General features: G+C 41.5%; 1 long non-coding RNA gene across 1 annotated transcript; it reads right to left on the bottom strand.

Moving 5' to 3' along the window:
- Positions 1-3159: 3159 nt before the first annotated feature.
- On the bottom strand, positions 3160-14800 carry LOC121839069. The gene is made up of 3 exons (XR_006078626.1): positions 14349-14800; positions 3891-4057; positions 3160-3357 (listed from the first exon to the last, which is right to left on the bottom strand). It is a non-coding gene; the product is annotated as an uncharacterized LOC121839069 (long non-coding RNA).
- Positions 14801-25345: the final 10545 nt, after the last annotated feature.

Genomic DNA, 25345 nt, shown 5'->3' with positions numbered 1-25345 from the left:
GGGCACAGTCAATGGCGCGCTGGACTTCGGGCCAGAAGGTTGAGGGTACGAGACCTGCTCCCTGTCTGTTTCATTAAATTGGTGTCAGAAGTGATCGGACCATCCACGAACGTGCGTGTGCTTGGCCAGTGAGCTCGTTCCTGTAAGACGTTGAGTTGTAGGCTAGCTAATGGTTAGCTAGTTAGCCATTTTCTACATTTTATTTAACCTTTATTTAACTAGGCAAGTCAGTTAAGAACAAATTCTTTTTTACAATGATGGCCTACACCGGCCAAACACAGACGACGCTGGGCCAATTGTGCGCCGCACAATGGGACTCTCAATCACGGCCGGTTGTGATACAGTCTGGATTCAAACCAGGTTGTCTATAGTGACGCCTCTAGCTGAGATGCAATGCCTTAGACCACTGCGCCACTTGGGAGCCCAAGTGTAGACTGGCTACATTAGCCATCTGTTTGTCTTGATATTTAAATGCATGAGAAATTACCAACAATGACGTTAGCTTTCTTTGGCTTTTATAAACCAACAGTCTAGCTTGCTAGTTAACTAGCTAACTAACTTTGATGATGAAGCTAGGCATTCTTGATCATGTTTGTTTGTGTCTGTGGGTGAGGGGTGGGAAGCCTATTTCCAGTAACCTACTACTTGACTTGTAGTTAGTTTAGCTAGCTAGCTGTATTATTTTGGTCTGGCTTTTGGAGAGTTTTTGACTGATTAGCTTCTCTTGAGTCAACTTTCTACTTACTTTACTTCGGGAAGACATTGATCTGTTTGCTGTTACACTCTGGACAGCAAATTATTAGTAAAGCTACTAGACAAGGTTATGTAACCTTATTTAGTCCTACTTGTTATAATGTGGTTAAAATTAATTGGAATTGGGGCCTCCAGAGTGACGCAGCGGTCTATGGCATCGCAGTGCTAGCTGCCATACTACAGATCCTGGTACGGTACCAGGCCGCGACCGGGAGACCCATGGGGCGACGCACAATTGGGCCAGTGTCGTCTGGGTTAGTGGAGGGTTTTGCCGTCCGGGATGTCCTTGTCCCATCGTGCTCTAGCGACTCCAGTGGTCGCGTGCACGCTAACACAGTTGCCAGGTCTACGGTGTTTCCTATGAAACATTGGTGCAGCTGGTTTCCTGGTTAAGCATGCATTGTGCCAAGAAGCAGTGTGGCTTGGCGGGGTTGTGTTTTCGGAGGAGGCATGGCTCTCAACATTCGCCTCTTCCGAGTCCGTATGTGAGTTGCAGAGATGGGACAAGACTGTAACTACCAATGTGAAAGGTAATTGGTATTCACACGTTTGTTTTTTAGGTAGAATAACTGTCATGTAATTGATGCCAAATTGCAAACCTTCTCTATTCCAGAACCAATGGGTATGCCTGAGTCTTATCACCTCTCAACTAGGTAAACTGTTTCAACCCGGAATACTATTCTCCTGCTTTGGTCTGTTTCAGTCATTGCAGGAAGTCCTGAAGAGCAGGAGTGTTGGAAGGGTTTTGTCTCAGCCCAGCTCTAACACAATAGCTAGTAGTTAGCTATCTGACAGCAAAGGTGTCAGCTAGAGATGACTCGCAGGAGCTTACAGGGATTTGTAGGTTTTCATATGTTGCCTTTGAGGCTAATTAGTATTTTAGAATCTGGGGGTAAATAGAGCCGAATATATTGATAAAAGTCACCTTGTCCGAGAGAGATTTACACGGTTATCAAAATGTCACGGCAGGGAAAGCCTACATGAAATGTCACGCCAGGGAAAGCCTACATGAAACACGGACCTTGTTTGAAGTGGTTGTAAAATCCCCCTATGGGAACAATGAATGGTGAAAGAACGGAGGCATTTCAGCGGGCTCTGCTGATAAGGAGTTTTTTTTCTCTGCTCCTCTCATACAGGAGTAATAAAGGCCTAGTGATAAACACATTTTTAATTTTCTTTAAAAAACATATGTATTTTTTATTAGCACTTTTTTTATTGTAATCAATCTGCAGCACCCCTACTTCCCACGGCTATTTAAATATTTTTGTTGTTGTTGTTGTTGGGGACAGTACTATTAAGTACTCTCCAAAAATATATACTTTAAGGATTTTGTAATATATATATATATATGTATATGTTTAGCTCACATAATATAATTTAAAAGTGTGCATTATGGTGTCTGTAATATAATAAATGTGTCAGGAAACGAATGTAGACATTAATAAATGCATTTCTATATCTTCAAAAATATGTTTTACATTGCAGAGATGCCAAGATAGCTGTGAGGTGACTTCAATACAGCGCCCCCTGTCAGTCATCCAGGGTTTATACACCTCATGTATGCAACATGCAGCAATCCACAGTATCCAAGGTATACTATCAACAGTGCTATGGGTTTATAGCAGCCTATTCCCTGTGCATAAAATCTTCAATGGCTGATCTAATGACTCATTGCCCTGTTTTCCCCAACTCTTAAACTAACCCTCAAATCCTTTAAAATAATGCTGTCAAATAAAGCAAAGTACTGTACACAATGAGTCAAACTAACACTAGGCCTACAACATAGGCAACAAACGTGAGCTGGTAGATTAGTCAGCCCACACTGGAGAAGTGAAAATGACATTCTCACTTCCAATTTGGATGTGCATCTTGCGCATTGGACATGCAGGACCAGCACTAGCCTACAGGCCTACTGTTTAATAATAGATATAGATAACATGGGTTCTTGGTAGGCCTATTAAAACATAGCATGCGCCTGATCCCACAGGAAATATGCCTATGGGAGTTTTTTTTATGCTCTGAAGTTGAGAATATTACCGGTAAATCCAGACCCATTTTGATTTGCAGGAGGGGGGAATTGCATTGCAATCATGCATTACAATAGTAGGGCTAATTCTATTTCTGTTGTAAGCTGTTTTAATAGATCTGGATAACATGGGTTCATGGTAGGCCTATCAAAACATGCACCATCAAGCCACCAACACACGCAGCAGTGAGTAGGCTTATCGCACAACTTGCTGACTTAAGTAACAGTCATGAAAGCAAGTGCCATGATCCAAAGGGAAATATTGGAGTTTTTTAAATGCTCCGGAGATGAGAATGTTGGTAGCTTATCCAGAGACCAAAAATCTGAACAGATACATATTTGATTTGCAGAAGGGGGGAATTGCGTTGAATCAAATTATACATTTCCAATGATGTACTGGGCTGCAAAAGTGTAATGTAATACACTGCACAAAGCAGATGGAAGCTGGCATTTTCCCGCTAGGGCACAGTTGCACATGTAAGGGATCCAATCAAGGTGATGTACTTCTTGAAGTTCATGGAGCCGTCAGCGTCCTGGTCCAGCATTGTCATCAGGTGCCCCACTTCAGGACCACCCTTCTGCTTATGTCAATGTAATATTGGATCACAAGAAAGACACAATATATTAGGATTTCTGTATTTAATTGTCATTCACACCGAATGGCTAGGACTGCAATAAAGAATCAGTCAAAGTTCAATAAAACTTCATTTCAAGTGGATTTTTTTCTTAAAATCATGACGCATTTAAAGTCACGCTCCAGAGCTTTTGCATAATTTCAGTCTGTAGTTTTGAATGTAGTGCTCGAGTAAAAACGGGTCCCTGAAAAAAAATGGTGTACTACTTCATCCATTTCATATATGTTAAGTCCTGCAAATTCCAATTCGTAAAATATGTTTGAATTTGTAAGTGCATCTTTAACAATAAAAAATAGCATTAGAATAGCATTTTCTACCTCATAAGGGAACGGTTTCCCAGGCACAAATTAAGGCTAGTCCTGGACTTTAAAAAAAGTATGCTCAATGGATCTTCATTTTTGAAAGTGCTTTTTAGTCCAGGACTATAGGCTTAATCGGTGTCCGGGAAACTGGCCCGAGGTGTTGCAATGACTCACCCCAGCAATGTTTGGCGGCTTAGCCTTGATGAGGTTGGTTAGCTCTTTCTTAATGAGGGTCTTGGCATCTTCACTGCCAGCGTGCTTGTGGTTTGTCATGATGAGAGCTCCCAGGGAGGCTTCCAGAGGTGTGGGTTGTGCTCTGGTGTCTGTGACTGATGGTGATCCTGGGGGTGGAAACTATTATAAGTAGGATACTAGGCAAGTAGCTTACATTTGGAATGCCTTATGTTCTGCATAGGAATGAAGAGGACTAAGTAAGTAAGTATGTACGTACAGATGTCGGATGTTAATTTGACCACTTTCGTCACAGGAGGAAAATAATCCTGCAGCAGGGGGATTTGAATATCTAAATAAATATTTTTAATCGCCGCCAGGTGGCAGCAGGAAGCAGTGTTTGTATATGATGCAATACTGTATCAACATTGTAGACTACCTTATGTAGGCTACGTGAAGGCTACAACGTGTCTTGTGTGAATTCTTATGTGTATTAGAATACATTTACATACTTGTAGGGGGTATATGTATTTTTCGTTACGGAAAATCAATTGTTTTATTTTACAGTACCAGTCAAAAGTTTGGACACACCTACTCATTCAAGGGTTTTTCTTTATTTTGACTATTTTCTATATTGTAGAATAATAGTGAAGACATCAAAACTCTGAAATAACACATATGGAATCATGTAGTAACCAAAAAAGTAGCCACCCGTTACCTTGATGACAGCTTTGCACATTTTTGGCATTCTCTCAACCTGCTTCATGAGGTAGTCACCTGGAATGCATTTCAATTAACAGGTGTGCCTTGTTAAAAGTTAATTTGTGGAATTTCTTTCCTTCTTAATGCATTTGAGCCAATTAGTTGTGTTGTGACAAGGTAGGAGTGGTATACAGAAGATATCCCTATTTGGTAAAAGACCATATTATGGCAAGAACAGCTCAAATATGAAAACAGAAATGACAGTCCACCATTACTTTAAGACATGAAGGTCAGTCAATGCGGAACATTTCAAGAACTTTGAAAGTTTCTTCAAATGCAGTCGCAAAAACCATCAACCGATATGATGAAACTGGCTATCATGAGGACTGCTACAGGAAAGAAAGACCCAGAGTTACCTCTGCTGCAGAGGATAAGTTACCAACCTCAGAAATTGCAGCCCAAATAAATGCTTCACAGAGTTCAAGTAACAGACACATCTCAACATCAACTGTTTAGAGGAGACTGCGTGAATCAGGCCTTCATGGTTGAATTGCTACAAATAAACCACTACTGAAGGACACCAATAATAAGAAGAGACTTGCTTGGGCCAAGAAACACAATCAGTGGACATTAGACTGGTGGAAATTTGTCCTTTGGTCTGATGAGTCCCAATTTGAGATTGTTGGTTCCAACCGCCGTGTCTTTGTGAGTCTCCGCATGTGTACTTCCCACCGTGAAGCATGGAGGAGAAGGTGTGATGGTGTGGGGGTGCTTTTTTGGTGACACGGTCTGTGATTTAAAAAAAAAATCGAAGTACACTTAACCAGCATGGCTACCACAGCATTCTGCAGCGATACGCCATCCCATCTGGTTTGCGCTTAGGGGGACTATCATTTGTTTTTAAACAGGACAATGACCCAACACACCAGGTTGTGTAAGGGCTATTTGACCAAGAAGGAGAGTGATGGAGTGCTGCATCAGATGACCTGGCCTCCACAATCCCCTGACCTCAACCCAATTGAGATGGTTTGGGATGAGTTGGACTACAGAGTGAAGGAAAAACAGCCAACAATTGCTCAGAATATGTGGGAACTCCTTCAAGACTTTTGGAAAAGCATTTCAAGTGAAGCTGGTTGAGAGAATGCCAAGAGTGTGCAAAGCTGTCATCAAGGCAACGGGTGGCTACTTTGAAGAATATAAAATCTAAAATATATTTTGATTTGTTTACTTTTTTGGTTGTTACATGATGTGTTATTTCATAGTTTTGATGTCTTCGCTATTATTCTACAATGTAGAAAATAGTAAATATAAGGAAAAACCCTTGAATAAATAGTTGTATCCAAACTTTTGACTGGCACTGTATGTTGAAAAGAAGCAATAGGCAGAATAAATTATTATAGCCACTGACCCCAGCACACATATGCCAGACTCAGCATGGGTTCAAATCCGGCCCATTGCCCTTTGACTCGTGGATGAACATCTATTTTTGACGCATGTGGTTACAGTGTTAAAACAGAAACAACTCAAAGGTTAAAGGGTAAGTCTCAACCGCAATTGCAGCCTTTGCCCAACCGCTTCAAATGTTTGCCCAACGCTTCAAAAGTTGTGGATGGGGGGAATTGCTCATAAATATTCATTTTGGGGGTGGGTACATGTAGTTGCACCTGATACGAACACTTTCTCACAAAAGCATAGACAGACAGGTAGTTTTTTTTAGCAACTATGGGACAATTATTTTTGCCATATCAGCATTGACATGAAATCAGTCAAAACACCTCAAAAAGACATGAGCTGTGTTTGTATAATCATACTCATCATACTATTTGTGACGTAAATTAAGTATGTAGTATGCTAATTGGTCATAGTATGGATAGAGTTAGTATGCCAAAAGTTCCTGGATGTCGTGCTACATTCGCCAAAATACGAGGTAAACAAGCAGTGGACACTATTTCCGTGCTTTTAAGGCCAATAATGCAATTCTTCAGAAAATGGGCGTGGCTTCACAACGTTTTCACATTTAAATAATGGCGGAAAACATGCGGCCGGAGTCCAGCAAGAGCGGATACAAATTCATTGCTTTAACTACTGGTATGTTAGCTAATTTTCCACCAACATCGGAGGAGGAACTAGTCAACTATCTAGTAAACACTTTGGATACAAGGTTGGTGTTTCTTTTTTTGAACAAAATTAAACAGATATATCTTGTAATTGAACAGAATATTAAGTTGGCCATTAACTGGGGACCGTTTCCTGATAATACACACCACTTACCGCTGATAATAGTAGTATTTCCACTGAAATGTCAAACATGATAATTGCTAACCCGTTAGCTAACATTTTTACGACACCAATAATCACAAAACATTGATGGCTTGATCACAAGAAAACACTGTTGAAGGTAATATATTTCTTAAACGCTGTTTAATATGCCGATAATACAGGGTGCATCGCTAGCTAGCTACCTAATGTTAGTTGGCTACTAATTGCCAGTATATTAACTATATGATATCTAACTAACTATCCAATGTTTATTGACTTGATAAATCACATTATTCTTAGCTAAGTGGTATAGTCATTATGCGTTCTCAATGGACATAAATTCACTCTGGCTATTTACTCAGATTTCAGAGTACTCCCGCCTGAGTGTGCCAGAGCGCAGAATAACTGATGAATTTACGAACGCTCAACACCCGTTGAATATGGCCGGGGTCAGTAAACGTTGGCAAAAAAATCATTATTACATTTTTGCCAGAAGTACAGTCACCAACGCTCTGGATAACATGAAAACAGCCTAACCAGCTCTGCTAGGGCGAGTAAAATGTTCAGAGTGAGGTGGTCTGTCATTTCTGTCTCGATGTTGCTAGCCAGTTAGCTTGTTGTGTGCTTGCCTGCCGTTGTGATGATCAGAACGATAGGATCAACCCTACTCCTCGGCCAGTGTGCGCTCTGAGCGCTCCGAGAGGGAAACGCTATGAATTTACGAACGAACAATCTGACAACGCTCTGAATTTACGAACGCCCAGAGTGCACTCTGGCACTCCAGATTGAATTTACGAACACACCCGAAGTCGTAAAATGTCTAGCTAGTAATTTGTTATGCTAACAAGTTAGCAAGAGGTTGCATAGCAACAGCATCAACTTCTGGTAGACTGGCGTAGTGCTAGTATGCTCAACTGAAAGGATACCGTTCGTTTACAGTATACTAAAATGAACTAATAGTGTATAGTATGTAGTATATCCTCATTAACTATGTGGTATACAGTATGCTAGTATGTGTATTTGAACACAGCGAATGTATCAAGAACAAGATGAAACGATCTGAAACAAGCCACTTGGATAATAAAATGATGTTCATCGCAAGCAAATACAGTTCTGGACAGTTAGCTCACAGTGGTAAGGTGCCGAGACCCCTCACATTTACATGTGACATTTTAGTCATTTAGCAGATGTTCTTATCCAGAGCAACTTACAGTTTGTGCATCCATCTTAAGATAGCTAGTTGGTACAACCACATACTCTATCACAGGCATAGTAAGTCAATTTTTCCTCAATAAAGTAGCCATCAGCAAAGTCAGAGCTAGAAGAGCTAGAAGAGCTAGAAGGGGGAGATCAAGTGCAAATGTTGGTAAATTTTAATCCCCCGTGATGCGATTATTATTATTTTTTAAATCTAAACTCACATTTATTGCGGAATTGTGTTGGAAAGAAGGAAAGAAAAGTGCAATCATCACCTTGAAAATTAAATTAGGGGATCAGTTCAATCCAACACGCATTGCAGTATTTATGCAGCTCTTTTTCCAATGGTCAAATTATCTCACAGATTGGTCTTCTTGGGTACTGTTTAAAAACCTACAACTACTACCAGGGTGACCCCTCTCACAGATATGCTTTCACTTTTCAAAATTAGATATGTGTGGGCACGGATTAATATTGTAAATAAAGGATTTAACTTTTTTATATATATTTGCCCCATGCAGGATTACCAACTGTCTTAGTAGACTGCTCCACCAATCAATTATAATGTTGTTGAAAAAATACAAGTGGTTTACACACAATACGCCATAACGTCAAAGTGGAATTGCATTTGTACACATTTTTACAAATTTATTAAAACGAAAAGCTGACATGTCTTGAGTCAATGTGTATTTAACCCCTTTGTTATGGCAAGCCAAAATAACTTCAGGAGGATAATTGGCTTAACAAGTCACATAATAACTCACACAAAGATCCAATCTTCCTTCCTAACTCAGTTGCCGGAGAGGAAGAAAACCGCTCAGGGATTTCACCATGAGGCCAATGGTGACTTTAAAACGGTTTAATGGCTGTGATAGAAGAAAACTGAGGATGGATCAACAACATTGTAGTTAACCCACAATACTAAACTATATGACAAAGTGAAAAGAAGGAAGCCTGTACAGAATAAACATATTCCAAAACATGCTTCCTGTTTGCAATAAGGCCCTAAAGTAGTTTTGATGTCGTCACTATTATTCTACAATGTAGAAAATACAAAAATATATCTATTAAAAAAAACTGGAATGAGTAGGTGTGTCCAAATTTTGGTACTGTATGTAATAAGGTATTTCTGTTTTTTATTTTGAATAAATGTGAAACCTGTTTTCACTTGGTCATTATGGGGTATTGTGTGTAGATTGGTGAGATTTAATTTTTGCATTCAATCCATTTTGAATTCAGGCTGTAACACAACAAAATATGGAATAAGTCAAGGGGTATGAATACATTCTGAAGGCACTGTAGCCTAAGTATAAAATCTGGGCGAGCATCCACATTGGAGGAAAGTTTATTCTATAGTAGACCTACATCTGTCAATCTACTGATGGCCGATAGCAGCTCACCAACTCGGCCACGGAAACTCTAACAGTAAGATAGCCTATTATCGGTTTTCACACCTTTCATTATGTTACAATGCATAGGCTAACAGGTGTAGGCTATTGGAATATAATCAAATAACAACAGGCCTTTTGCATCCACCAAAGGCACTAGATTATCGCCATCTGATGTCTCATTAAACCATGAATAGCGCTAAATTCACCTGCACAGCTGATCTCAGTTGCAACCATTATTGGTCACCTCATTACCGCACCCTAAAATACTTTTTCTATTGCTGGATTCTGAGAATATGAAATATACTTATTCATGTCACTGAGGGAGAGAGGGTAATGTATCACATTTACATTATTTCGGGATATGCTATTGTTAGCCATTAGGGATCCTCTGGGAGGAGAAAAGACCTAGTCTGGTACCAGGCACCATGACAGCTGTGAGTTGGGGAGGAGTGAGCACTTTTTGGGTAGAAGTTAGGTCAGATAAAGTGAGGAAGAACAGATATCACTATGGTTCTGTCGAGCAACAACGATGCATTTTTTTTCCTTTACCTTTATTTTACTAGGCAAGTCAGTTAAGAACAAATTCTTATTTTCAATGACGGCCTAGGAACAGTGGGTTAACTGCCTGTTCAAGGGCAGAACGACAGATTTTGTACCTTGTCAGCTCAGGGATTTGAACTTGCAACCTTTCGGTTACTAGTCCAATGCTCTAACCACTAGGCTACACTACCACCCTGCATTGGCTGTTCAGATGTGTAGGAGGAGACTCATTCTAGGAGGAAGGGTTAAATATCAGTGCTTGTGTGAAATGTTGTTGTTGAAAGTTCTCTTTCAATTCCAATTGAATTCTTCAACAGTTAATTTCTAAGCCACCTCCAACGTCATGTTAGAGAATTTGGCCTCACAACCGCAGACCACATGTATGACGTCGTGTGGGCGAGTGGTTTGCTGATGTCAACGCTGTGAACAGAGTGTCCCATGGGGGTGGTGGGGTTATGGTATGGGCAGGCATAAGCTACAGACAACGAACACAATTTCATTTTATCGATGGCAATTTGAATGCACAAAAATACCGGGTCGAGATCCTGAGGCCCATTTTGTTAAGGTATGTGTAACCAACAGATGCATATCTATATTCCAAGTCATATGAAATCGATAGTCATATCGAATCGAATAGATAAGGGCCTAATTTATTTATTTCAATTGACTGATTTCCTCATATGAACTGTGACTCAGTAAATCAATGAAATTCTTGCATGTTGCGTTTATATTTTTGTTCAGTATATTTGACAAGCATTCCTTACAATATAAATCAAATATTTCCTCGTTTACCACGGCAAATCTACTGTGGCAATTTACAGTAGACAGCAGGAAAATTCTCAACGACAGTAGAGTGATCAAGTTAAAATACAACATCTGTACATACGTACATACGTATGTAAGTAAGAGCTTACCACACGCAGAATAGACATGTTAAATTGATAACAGTTTAGTCAGACCGATTATATCACACAGGTAACTGACATTGCATCTCTTGTTTTGAATGCATGAACCATTGGGATATTTTTCTGACACATTATACAGGTCATAAAAGTGTAGTAAAGAACAAAACTGTTATGAACGTAGAATGAAGGGACGATGGCACATTCTTTGCTAGAGTGATGGAATCTAATTTGATTGGTCCTCAACACCCTGCTCAGGATTTGTGATGTGCAAATTATTTTAATGGCACATTCAGTAGTAAGGTGAAAGCAACCGACTGTAGACAAAAGTCGAGGAGTGAAGTCGGGGGAGGTTAATCTGCGACAGCCGAAAGTTGGACACTGATGTGGTTTTCCAACAGCAGGGCTCACTGCAACATGGTAGTGTTGCCATTGTTTATAAAAGTTTTTCGTTGTAATGTCAAAATAAACATGTCTCCAACCCCCATATCACACACTCACAAACTAAATATATGTGTGTAAAGTACTATCTTTTGGTGAGAGAGATCCTCAAATACCACATTCAATTGTACATATCTAATGCATACATGAATTGCAGCAAAGTTGGTTCCTGTTTCAGTCACATCTGGTAAAAAAAAACACCTTAATGATTGGTTGACAATAGAGCCTCCCACAATGCAGGTGAGGGCTGCAGGATGAAGTTGGTGATGAGCAACTGCAGAACTTTTCAGTCAACTGCATTCAATACTTCATGACCTTAGATCACATGGTTTTTGTAAAGTTCATGCAGTTGCAAATTGGACCATCTTTAGCCCTATAATGCAACACACTATGAAAGGCGCCCCTCGAACACTCCCAAAGACTCCCTTTTAATTCCAATTGATATAGCCTAGTGTGTCAAAAGAGTGAATTCATAGGCTACACCAGTAACCTAGTTATCAAAAAACAAAACAATGACTGAATTCACTATTTTGACGCACTAGGCTATATCAATTGGAATTAAAAGGGAGTCTTTGGGAGTGTTCGAGGGGCGCCTTTCATAGTGTGTTGCATTATAGGGCTAAAGATGGTCCAATTTGCAACTGCATGAACTTTACAAAAACCATGTGATCATGATCAGTACTCCGTTTTTTATTTTTAATACATTTACAAAAATGTCAAAAATGTTTTTGCTTTGTCATTATGGGGTATTGTGTGTACATCGATGAAGGAAAAACACTTTTAATGAATTTTAGAATAAGGCTGTAACGTAACAAGCAACGTGATCATGCAGACATTGTCCGTGTTCTAAAGGATCAAAACCGCAATGTATCATTGTTAAATTGTGACTGACTAATCTACATATAATAATGAGTCATGAGCAGTCGCCTGCAGTCGTTTTGATATGCTCTCGAACACGGCCATTGATTCAGCTTTGATCTAACTTTATTAAGCGAGCATCATTCGGTATCCTGTTCTCTACAAGTGGAGTGGATTGAGAATGTGCGCGGAGTGAGGGGTCCGGCACATGTACAGAGGCTTTGGCGCCTTGGCTAATGGTAGCGAAGGTCTGGAAAAGTAAGATCTGCAGCAACTCTGTTTTATATATATAACTGCTGCTCACTCTCCCCTCCCTTCACGTTTTTCTCTTTACTCACCCTCTTCTGAACCCTCAACCAAATGTATTGACATGATTATGTAGCCTCTGTACAGCAGAAATAAGAACCCTGGGAAATTTTTATGACATAAAGAAAAGGATACAACCCAGCTAGAACATAACGTTCTGAGAACCATATGTTTCTTAGACCTAGGTGAGCGCGTGGTTGTCCTATGGTTATTTTGCTTACACCCTTCCCACAATGTTCTGTGAAGGGTACGGGATACCCAGCTGGCACATAATGTTCAGAAAACCATACTGTATGTTTCTGAGATGGGAATTTCAGTACTTCAGCATAATGTTTCCTGGAGGTTTCCTCGTGGTTCTATTTAAAGTCATGTTTTCAGAACGTTCAGAGAAAAATCTTCGCACACAGCACCTTCTGTGGTTCATCTACTTTTGTTTCTGAAACGGCATGGCAAAGCAACACACAAGTTGAAAAAAATCCAACACATGCGACACACTGCAACCTAGTCCAGCAGATGAGTCGCAGCAGTGCAGATTGCCTCCCATTGAAATGAATGGACTTCCGCCAGAACGCAATACAGTTTACAGAAGTTGGTGTGCACAAGGACAATTCCACTCAAACTATATTTTGGTATTTATTTCATTAATCAACTGTTGATAACAGTCCAAAAATGTTTTGCATGTCAGCAATCAAGTTTTCAAGATATATCACTTTCAAAATATAGAAAAACAGACGGCATGATGCGTTTTGCCAAATTTCGGCAAGAACTCAGATACACATGAAAGCATGAAATGACTGGGAACTGAAAGAACATCACTCAGAGATGCAACAAAATAATATAACATTAAAAATAGGTGAATCTTTCCTTTAGTGTAAAGTAGAGAATCTCACACATGTGCAGGGTTTCAGAGAATTCGTGCACATAGCCATTCCTTTCTTGGCCTTATCTCCCCCTCTGCAGCAAAAGGCCTCCATGGGCCTGGCCTGAATCCCGTCTTCATGGTAATGAGCATCCCTGGTCCCTGCTTATCCCAGGAGCTCCACAAAGTGTGTGGCATTTTATTTGCATGGTTCTCTTTTTGTTTCCAGTTTGTATAATGTTGCAGTTACATGTTTTTACACAAGCCATTATAAAGCACCTTATAGTTTTGTCTCAGAAATGTGCACCAAAATTCATTAAGCCTATGATAGGCCTACCTAAGTGGTTCAATACATTTGGATGGCTTCAACATATTTGGACGCAGCTTGATATAAAAAAAATGCTGGAGAATTGAATGGACATTTTAAATGGTAGCCTAATGGGAAGTCGTAAACATTCACAATACGACATGGGTGTACGACATTCTGTTCTCAAACATCACAAGACAGCAAGCAACCTGATTCCGATTTTGTATTGGCTATAGTGCTATTTAAAACATGCATATCTGTTTCCTTAATGTCTAGGTTTAGTACTATTTAGGCTAACATAACGAATTAATTACCACATTCAAGGTAGAAGAATAGGGTGATGGGCAGGTTGAGGAGAAAGAGGCTATATATTTTCCAGAAATAGCCTATAGAAAGGCCCGTATAAATATATATATATATATATATCAATGTGTTACATTGAGCCGTGTTAAATGTTGGAATGGCATGAGATATTGTGCTTGAATGTTGTGAGGTTATAGACCAAATTATGATGTAATAAGGGTGGTCCGACAGGTGGAAAATGCGGGCAAATCAGAAACCTGAACAAAAATGGTGGCAATCTGTTACTGCCTGTATGCATCAAATTTAGCCTATAAAAGGTCATAGACTAGAATAGACTACAACGGGAAAACAACAAAACATGTTAACACAGACCACAGACAGTATAGAATTACTTACACTAATACGAACCAGAGCGTCCATCATAGAAGTGAGCGTTTTCAAAGTCGACTCTGCCTCCTTCGATGAATTATACATGATACCCCTACTGTTACTATAACAAAAATGCACGGTGCCATGAAGGCAAATACTGCAAAATAGAAATTCATAACTCCTGGCTGATCAGCGTATATAGATGGAATAAACCCAAATGTGTCATCGGGTTTGCGCAATAAGATTATTGAAACTGGACGCACGCGCGTGAGGCTATAGCCGTTATCAATAGAAAAATGAATCCAAATGGAAGAGAGAAATTTAAATTTAAGGAAATTAAATGTAAACGACCATGAAAGTGCACACACCGTTCCAAATTCTGCGCTAATGTGACCCCCGAGCGCCCAGATGTCTCCCACCCTTCCTTTACCGAATCGCAATAGCCTCTGAAATTCTGTCGATTCAGGGGTCTCTGCTATAGCCTACTGTAATATAAAGGGGCGGGTGAGAAGGACTGCAGTAGTCGCAGCATGCGCAATAAACGTTAACTCTTAGTGAAAAGAGTGGCCTCAATAAGAATTTAGTGCAATTCAATGAATCAGATATTTCACATAACAAATTGCTACTGCTGTACAAACACAATACAAAACAACACTGTAGTAGGCCTAGCCAGTGATCTACAGTGCATTCGGAAAGTATTCAAACCCCTTGACATTATCTACACTTTGTTACTTTACAGCCTTATTCTAAAATGGATTAAATCGTTTTTTTCCCCCTCGTCAATCTACACACAATACCGTATAGTGACGAAGCAAAAGCATTTGTTTTTTTTGGTTGCTAAAACTAAAATAAAAATGAATTATCACATTTACATCGGTATTCAGACCCTTTCCTCAGTACTTTGTTGAACCTTTGCAGGGATTACAGCCTCAAATCTTCTTGGGTATGAAGCTACAATCTTGGCACACCTGATTTGGGGAGTTTCTCCCATTCTTCACTGCAGATCCTCTCAAGTTCTGTTAGGCTGGATGGGGAGCCTCCATGCATAGTCTGGGCTCTGGCTGGGCCACTCATGGACATTCAAAGACTTGTGCCGAAGCCACTCCTGCATTGTCTTGGCTGTGTGCTTAGGGTCATTGTCCTGTTGGAAGGTGAACTTTTGCCCCTGTCTGATGTCCCAAGTGCTCTGGAGCAGGTTTTCATCAATGATCTCTCTGTACTTTGTCCATTCATATTTCCCTCCATCCTGACTAGTCCTTCAGTCACTGCCACTGAAAAACATCCCCACAGCATGATGCTGCCACCACCATGCTTTATCATAGGGATGGTGCCAGGTTTCCTCCAGACGTGACGCTTGGCATTCAGGCCAATGTGTCCAATCTTTGTTTCATCAGAACAGAGGATCTTGTTTCTCATGGTCTGAAAGTCCTTTCGGTGCCTTTTGGCAAACTCTAAGCGGGCTGTCGTGCCTTTTACTAATAAGTGGCTGACGTCTGGCCACTCTACTATAAAGGCTTGATTGATGGGGTGCTGCAAAGGTGGTTGTCCTTCTGGAAGGTTCTCCCATCTCCACAGAGGAACTCTGGAGCTCTGTCAGAGTGACCATTGTGTTCTTGGTCACTTCCCTGACCAAGGCCCTTCTCCCCCGATTGCTCAATTTGGCCAGGAGGCCAGCTATAGGAAGAGTCTTGGTGGTTCTAAACTTCTTCCATTTTAGAATGATGGAAGCCACTGTGTTCTTGGGGACCTTCAATGCTGCAGAAATTGTTTGGTACCTTCCCCCACATCTGTGCCTCGACATAATCCTGTCTCGGAGCTCTACGGACAATCCCTTCGACCTCATGGCTTGGTCGTTGCTCTGACATACACTGTCAACTATGGGACCTTATATGGACAGGTGTGTGCCTTTCCAAATCATGTCCAATCAATGTAATTTACCCCAGGTGGCTTCAATTAAGTTGTAGAAACACCTCAATGATGATCAATGGAAACAGGATGCACCTGAGCTCAATTTCGAGTCTCATAGCAAAGGGATCTGAATACTTGAGTAACATTTTATAAAAACCTGTTTACACTTTGTCATTATGGGGTTATTATGTGTAGATTGATGAGGGATTTTTTTTAAATCCATTTTAAAATAGGTCTGTTACATAACAAAATGTGGAAAAAGTCAAAGGGTCTGAATACTTTCCAAATGCACTGTGTATAAACACTTGATTGCTGATGTTATGTGGTGGCCATTGAGAGGCTCTGAATATTGGTACTCCACAGAAGGACCAGTCCTCCATAGGAATGAATGGAATTCTACTGTACTGTGTATACACTCAGCTTATTAGATACACTCATCTAGTACCGGGTCGTACACCTTTTGTCTCCAGAACATCCTGAATTCTTCAGGGCATTCTACAGGGCATCCACAGGGATGTTGGTCCATGCTGACACGATTGCATCAAGCAGTTGCTGCAGATTGGACAGCGGTACATTCATGCTGCGTACAGCCCATTCCATGTCATCCCAAAGATGCTCTATTGGGCTGAGGTCTGGGGACTGTAACTTAAGTAAACTGAACTCGCTATGATGTTCCAGGCAATGTTTTTCCACTCCTCAATTGTCGATCAGACAAAAAACTGAGCAGTATAACAGTGGTGTGCAGAACGGCATATCAGAACGCACAACTCGTCAATCTTTGTCATGGATGGGCTATTGCAGCCAAAGACCACACTGGGTTCCACTCCTATCAGCTAAAAACAAGAAGAAGCGTGAAACCTGGTATGGTGTGAAACCCGGTATGATAGTCTTTTTATTTATTTATTTCACCTTTATTTAACCAGGTAGGCTAGTTGAGAACAAGTTCTCATTTGCAACTGCGACCTGGCCAAGATAAAGCATAGTAATTTGACACATACAACAACACAGAGTTACACATGGAATAAACAAAACATAGTCAATAATACAGTAGAACAAAAGAAAACAAAAAGTGTATATACAGTGAGTGCAAATGAGGTAAGATAAGGGAGTTAAGGCAATAAATAGGCCATGGTGGCGAAGTAATTACAATATAGCAATTAAACACTGGAATGGTAGATGTGCAGAAGATGAATGTGCAAGTAGAGATACTGGGGTGCAAAGGAGCAAGATAAATAAATAAATACTGTATGGGGATGAGGTAGGTAGAAAGATGGGCTATGTACAAGTGCAGTGATCTGTGAGCTGCACTGACAGCTGGTGCTTAAAGCTAGTGAGGGAGATATGAGTCTCCAGCTTCAGAGATTTTTGCAGTTCTTTCCAGTCATTGGCAGCAGAGAACTGGAAGGAAAGACGACCAAAGGAGGAATTGGCTTTGGGGGTGACTAGTGAGATATACCTGCTGGAGCGCGTGCTACGAGTGGGTGCTGCTATGGTGGCCAGTGAGCTGAGATAAGGTGGGGCTTTACCTAGCAGAGATTTGTAGATAACCTGTAGCCAGTGGGTTTGGCGATTTGTATGAAGGGCCAACCAACGAGAGCATACAGGTCGCAATGGTGGGTAGTGTATGGGGCTTTGGTGACAAAACGGATGGCACTGTGATAGACTGCATCCAGTTTGTTGAGTAGAGTGTTGGAGGCTATTTTATAGATGACATCACCAAAGTCGAGGATCGGTGGGATGGTCTGGATCCGTAGGATTGGCTTTCGAAGACCTTAGAAAGACAGGATAGGATAGATATAAGTCTGTAGCAGTTTGGGTCTAGAGTGTCACCCCCTTTGAAGAGGGGAATGACCGCGGTAGCTTTCCCGGCAGTTGACCAGGTTAGGGGTAGCCAGGTGGAAAGCATGAACAGCCGTAGAGAAATGCTTATTGAAATTCTCAATTATAGTGGATTTATCGGTGGTGACAGTGTTTCCTAGCCTCAGAGCAGTGGGCAGCTGGGAGGAGGTGCTTTTATTCTTCATGGACTTTACAGTGTCCCAGAACATTTTTGAGTTAGTACTACAGGATGCAAATTTCTGTTTGAAAAAGCTAGCCTTAGCTTACCTAACTGCCTGTGTATATTTGCTCCTAACTTCCCTGAAAAGTTGCAAATCACAGGGGCTATTCGATGCTAATGCAGAACGCCACAGGATGTTTTTGTGCTGGTCAAGGGCAGACAGGTCTAGAGTAAACCTAGGACTATATCTAGTCCTAGTTCAATTTTTTTTTGAATGGGGCATGCTTATTTAAGATGGTGAGGAAGGCACTTTTAAAGAATAGCCAGGCATCATTCCAAGATACCCCAGCCAGGTCAATTAGAAAGGCCTGCTCGCAGAAGTGTTTTAAGGAGCATTTGACAGTGATGAGTGGAGGCCGTTTGACCGCTGACCCATTACGGATGCAGGCAATGAGGCAGTCATCTTGATCTTGATTGAAAACAGCAGAGGTGTATTTGGAGGGTGAGTTAGTTAGGATGACATCTATGAGGGTGCCCGTGTTTATGGATGTGGAGTGTATCTGGTAGGTTCATTGATAATTTGTGTGAGATTGAGGGATTGTAGGATGTCCGGGGTGTTAAGCATGTCCCAGTTTAGTTCACCTAGTAGCACAAGCTCAAAAGATAGATGGTGGGCAATCAATTCACATATGGTATCAAGGGCACAGCTGGGGGTAGAGGGAGGTCTATAGCAAGTGGCAACTTGTTTCTGGAAAGGTGAATTTTTAGAAGTAGAAGCTCAAATTGTTTGGGTACAGACTTGGATAGTAGTACAGAACTCTGCAGGCTATCTTTGCAGTAGATTGCAACACCGCCACCCGTTGGCAGTTCTATCTTGACGGAAAATGCTATAGTTAGCGATGGAGATTTCAAGGTTTTTGGTGGTTTTCCTAAGCCAGGATTCAGACACGACTAAGACATCCGGGTTGGCAGAGTGTGCTAAAGCAGTGAGTAAAACAAACTTAGGGAGTAGGCTTCTAATGTTAACATGCATGAAACCAAGGCTTTTATGGTTACAGAAGTCAACAAATGAGAGCACCTGGGGAGTGGGAGTGGAGCTAGGCACTGCAGGACCTGGATTAACCTCTACATCACCAGAAGAACAGAGGAGAAGTAGGATAAGGGTACGGCTAAACGCTATACGAACTGGCTGTCTAGCACGTTCGGAACAGAGAGTAAAATGAGCAGGTTTTGGGCACGATAGCATAGATTAAAGGCATTAGTGTACAGACAAAGGTGAGGTAGGATGTGATTACATTGGAGGTAAACCTAGGCATTGAGTAATGATGAGAGAGATATAGTCTCTAGAGATGTTTAAACCTGGTGATGTCATCGCATATGTAGGAGGTGGAACAACATGGGTGGTAAAGGCATATTGAGCAGGGCTAGAGGCTCTACATTGAAATAAGACAGTAATCACTAACCAGGACAGTAATGGACGAGGCATATTGATATTAGAGAGAGGCATGCGTAGCCAAGTGAACATATGGGTCCAGTGAGTGGTTGGGCTGACTGGGAACACGGCGATTCAGACAGTTAGCAGGCCGATGCTAACATGCTAACAGTTAGTAGGCCGGGGCTAAACAAGCTAGCAGTTAGCAGACCGGGTTAGCAAGCAAGCAGTTAGCAGGGGCTAGCAGGTAGTTGACAAGGGCTAGCAAGTTAGCCTTTGGGGGATGTCGCGATGGGGGTAAGTCTGTTTTTGCCTCTTCGTGCAGTGACGCCGATAGACCAGTTGTGGAATTAGTAGGGTTCCAAGTAGCTCTAGGTAGCTAGCAGGCCTAGCAGGTTAGCAGAATGGGCCTTCAGCGGGCGTCGCACCTGAGGGGCCTGTTGGAATCCTCGGGCAGATTATGTCGTCATGACAAAAACGTTAGCCAGGAGTAGTCAACCCTGGTTGCGGTTAGCTAGCTGTAATGATCCAGATGAAAATGTTCAGAGTTTGTGGTAGGAATTCAGGGATATGGAGAGAAAAATAGGTCCGGTATGCTCTGGTTTGAAAGGCGTTGTACGAACTGGCGAGAGCTTTCCGAGCTAAAGGTTAGCTGATGACTGCTAGCAGTGGTTAGCTGACTGATAGCTGATAGCTAGTTAGCTAGCTAGCTTCAGTTGAGGTATTCCAATTCGGAGGTAAATAGAAATACAGGTTGCAGGAGAGTATTTTGAAGTTGAGGTTTAGGAAAAATATTAAAATGAACGCGAAGAAAAAGATATATAAACATGGGACGAGACAAGACAAAGACAAAGACGTCTGACTGCTACGCCATCTTGGATAATACCTGAATTAGCCCATGAAAAACATTTAAAAAACTGATTCAAGATGTCTTCGGTACATAATTGGTGAAGCCTATACTACAAAATTAAACAAATTCTAGTAATCCCCTTTGAGTGTTGACTGTATTATTATGCATACATACTGGATGGACTGGTTACTTTATGCTCTCCACCATGCGTTTCCATCTCTCCTCTCTTTCCTTTATTACTTTCTCGTGTGCGCAGAGAGAGGGGCTGTCAACAGTTTTATGAAATACGTTTCATTCTGAAAACATGTTACCCAAACAGATTTCACTTGTTTCCCCAAATGAAGCACTGGGTAGCTGCAGGAACAGGGTTGGAGAGCCCATGGCATACAGAGTTTGCCGGAATATCACCTGTGGCGCAGCAGCGAGAGGACGCATTGCTCTTCAAACAATGGCTGATGATTGGAGTGAAATAAGTGTTCTTATAAGCCCAGCCATTTCTAAATGCAATCCTGTGTGAAAGCAGTTTTGATGGTTGCCAGTAAAAAAAAGGAGGAACCCAGCTGCTGCTATACTGTGTTTGTGCTAACATGTCAATTTCTTGTCACTTCTTATCAAGCCAAATTTGACGATGAAATAATCATACAAATATTACAAACCTTCAGTATAGGCTTGTAGGACTATGTGTGTTTGTAAGAGCCATTTTGTCGGCCTACTTGTTGTGTTGTCTGTAGTCTGTCTTTGTATATTCAACTTTGTACACTAGAGGGCATGGGTCACTGGTCACATATTTATAGGAACACAGGCGACAAGGAAGTAGTAAAGTACAGTATAACCGTTGGAAATAATCATTAACACTAACACAACTATATCACATGTGGATTACTGTTCCAAATTGGGGGGGGGGTTTCACCCCAAAACATTTAAAAAATGGCTTTCATAAGTTCCCTGCTTTCTACCCTATTATTGTCAATGTAATCTTTTAAGATTCAGTCTAAGAATTTATTCAGTTTCTCCTGAGTGTCCTGTATGTGCGGGGCGGCAGGGTAGCCTAGTGGTTAGAGCGTTGGGCTATTAACTGGAAAGTTGCAAATACAAATCCCCAAGCTGACAAGGTACAAATCTGTCGTTCTACCCCTGAACAGGCAGTTAACCCACTTTTCCTAGGCTGTCATTGAAAATAAGAATTTGTTCTTAACTGACTTGCCTAGTTAAATAAAGGTAAAATAAATGTAAGAAATGTCTTAACTGTGTGTACAATCGGAGTATCGGTCAGGAGCAGGGGGGTGGAAAGTGAAGGGGTGTATATAGAAGAACACCTGGCCTGTGACACCCTTGATTCCATCCTCCACTTTGCCCTGCCCTGTTCCCTCCTATCAGTCTCTCCTCTCTTTTCAATACGCAAGTGGTCGGATGAAGCAGACGCAAGGCTATATGACTGTTTTGCTAGTAAAGACTGGGATATGTTCCAGGATTCATCCAATAGCATCGAGGAGTTTACCACAACAGTCACAGGCTTCATCAATAAGTGCATAGACAATGTCATCTTCACAGTGCCTATAAGAACGTATCCAAACCAAAAAACATGTATTACAGGCAGTATCCGCCCAGGCTTAATGTTAGAGCTATTGCTTACAATGAACAGGACACTGACGCATACAAGAAAGCACGCTACGACTTCCAGCAAGACATCAAACATGCAAAAAGACCATATACATTACCAGTCAAAAGTTTGAACACACCTACTCATTCAAGGGTTTTTCTTGATTTGTACTATTTTCTACATTGTAGAATAGTAGTGAAGACATCAAAACAATGAAATAACACATATGGAATCATGTAGTAACCAAAAAAGTGTTAAAAATAGCTAAATATATTTTATATTTGAGATTCTTCAAAGTAGCAACCCTTTACCTTGATTACAGCTTTGCACACTCTTGGCATTCTCTCAACCAGCTTCATGAGGTAGTCACCTGGAATGCATTTCAATTAACAGTTGTGCCTTATTCAAAGTGAATTAACTTGTGGAATTTCTTTCCTCGTTTTGAGGAAATCATTTCTTTGAGTCAATCAGTTGTGTTGTGACAAGGTAGGGGTGGTATACAGAAGATAGCCCTATTTGGTCAAATACCAAGTCCATATGTGACCAACCGGCTCAAATCAGTCTTATGTAGCAACATTTGAAATTGTGTTTTTTACATTGAATAAAAGTAGAGACTCAGAACTAAATGGTATATCATACATGTACACTGCAATTCTGAGGAACAATGGGAAAGTAATTCTGCTTTGAAAGTTGATAAACTTGTAAACACTTTTGAGAAAATGGCTTTTGAATATTTTGGTACCTACTGGAGAGCTCTGTCACGTATCCCACTGGAACTGTGTCATTACACACACCTGGTCCTCATTCCCCAGGTGTGGTATCATTGTGAGATTGTGTATTTATTCGAGGTACTCCTCGCTCTTTTGTTTGGTTCTCAACCCTGTGTTTTGTATACGTGTTTGTTTGGTCTTCATCCCCGTGCCTTTACATGGCACGCAGGGTTACGCTGGGTAAAGAAACAAAAAAAACTATTACGCATTCCTGCGTCTGTCTCCCGATCCCGTCATACCAACGTGACAGAATAATTTACCATTAAGGGAGACAGCGGGAAGGGCTCGTCCAACGAAGCTGCGACTGGTCTGTCCGGTGCCTGCCGCAACTTCTGCAGCTGCAACTGGGCCATCCGATGTTGCCACAACTGGTCCGTCTGACGACGCAACGTCAGCCGCTGAAACTGGCCCGTCCGACAGCGCCACAACCGGTGTGTCCGATGCTGCTGCAATTGGTCTGTCCGACACCGCTGCAACTGGTCTGTCCGATGCCGCCACAACTTCGGCAACTGCATAGGGTCCTGATTGACCCGCACTGTGTTTGTCCTCGGGGCCGGTGTCATTGCGCTGCTGGTGCCGCACGTCGGGGGGGTACTGTCACGGATGCCCCCGGAACTGTGTCATTGCGCACACCTGGTCCCCATTCTCCCCAGCCATTGCTTTCCCAAACTTTTTATCGTCCCGTACCACTTCAAACACTCAACCTCCAGCTGCGTACCCCCTCTAGCATCAGGGTCAGCGTACTCTGAAATGTTGCCATCATTGTAAGCCTGCCACACACACACTATACGATTTATTAAACATAAGAATGAGTGCTTTTGTCACAACCCGGCTCATGGAAAGTGACAAAGAGCTCTTATAGGACCAGGGCACAAATAATAATAATGAATAATTTTGCTCTTTGTTTAACCATCTTATATAGAAAACATTATTTGTTAATAAAATAAATTATGAATAACTCACCACAGGTTAATGAGAAGGGTGTGCTTGAAGGATGCCCATAACTCTGCAATGTTGGGTTGTATTAGAGAGTCTCAGTCTTAAATCATTTTCCACACACAGTCTGTGCCTGTATCTAGTTTTCATGCTAGTGAGGGCCGAGAATCCACTCTCACATAGGTATATGGTTGCAAAGGGCCTCAGTGTCTTAACAGTGGGATTTGCCAAGGCAGGATATTCTGAGCGCAGCCAAATCCAGAAATCTGGCAGTGGCTGCTGATTTAAATTCAATTTTCACAGAACTGCTTGTTGCAATTTCGATGAGGCTCACTTGTTCAGATATTGGTAAGTGGACTGGAGGCAGGGCAAGAACGGGATAACGAATCCAGTTGTTACAAAGGTGTAAAGACCTGTGTGTTGTCCTTGTTAATGCAAACAGAGAAGAGCTCCAACTTCTTAATCATAGCCTCAATTTTGTCCCGCACACTGAATATAGTTGCGGAGAGTCCCTGTAATCCTAGATTCAGATCATTCTGGCGAGAAAAAACATCACCCAGATAGGCCAGTCGTGTGAGAAACTCGTCATCATGTAAGCGGTCAGACAAGTGAAAATTATGTTCAGTAAAGAAAACTTTAAGCTCGTCTCTCAATTTTTTAAAAACGTGTCAATACTTTGCCCCTTGATAACCAACGCACTTCTGTATGTTGTCAAAGCGTTGCATGGTCGCTGCCCATATCATTGCATAGTGCAGAAAATACACGAGAGTTCAGGTGCCTTACTTTAACAAAGTTAACCATTTTCACTGTAGTGTCCAAAACATCTTTCAAACTGTCAGGCATTCCCTTGGCAGCAAGCGCCTCTCGGTGGATGCTGCAGTGCACCCAAGTGGCGTCGGGAGCAACTGCTTGCACGCGTGTTATCTCTCCACTATGTCTCCCTGTCATGGCCTTTGCTCCATCAGTACAGGTACCAACATGAGCAGCAGCTACGTTTGGCTACATACAGACCGTTAGTGGAATTCCCGGGAGAGAGAAACAGTTAATATGATTGGATGTTAATTATTTGAATAGGCTGCCTGTAAGTTTCCTTTAACAACCTTGAGGCTGCGTGACTATCAGCAGATGATTTAGTTCTCAGCCTGAGAACTAAAGCAGTACATCTCCATTACCCAGTATTTTTCCATCAGGAAACAAAGGTTATCACATATATACAGTAATCATGGCATTGGTGTAGAAGAGAGAAGAGAAGAACATGGAGTGGTTATGACACTTTGAGGCAGCCAGTTTAGCAGCCTCATCTGCCATGGCGTTACCCATACTCACAAAATCTTTCCCCCCAGTGTGACCAGCAACCTTCACAATAGCCAAAGCAGAGGGAAGCATCATAGCCTCCAAGAGATCTAAAACCATAGTTACAGTGGGGCAAAAAAAGGATTTAGTCAGCCACCAATTGTGCAAGTTCTCCCACTTAAAAAGATGAGAGAGGCCTGTAATTTTCATCATAGGTACACTTCAACTATGACAGA

Source organism: Oncorhynchus tshawytscha, linkage group LG13 (genome assembly GCF_018296145.1).
Source record: "Oncorhynchus tshawytscha isolate Ot180627B linkage group LG13, Otsh_v2.0, whole genome shotgun sequence".
In the NCBI taxonomy this organism is placed as follows: Eukaryota; Metazoa; Chordata; class Actinopteri; order Salmoniformes; family Salmonidae; genus Oncorhynchus; species Oncorhynchus tshawytscha.
This window is presented reverse-complemented; position numbering and strand designations above follow the sequence as displayed.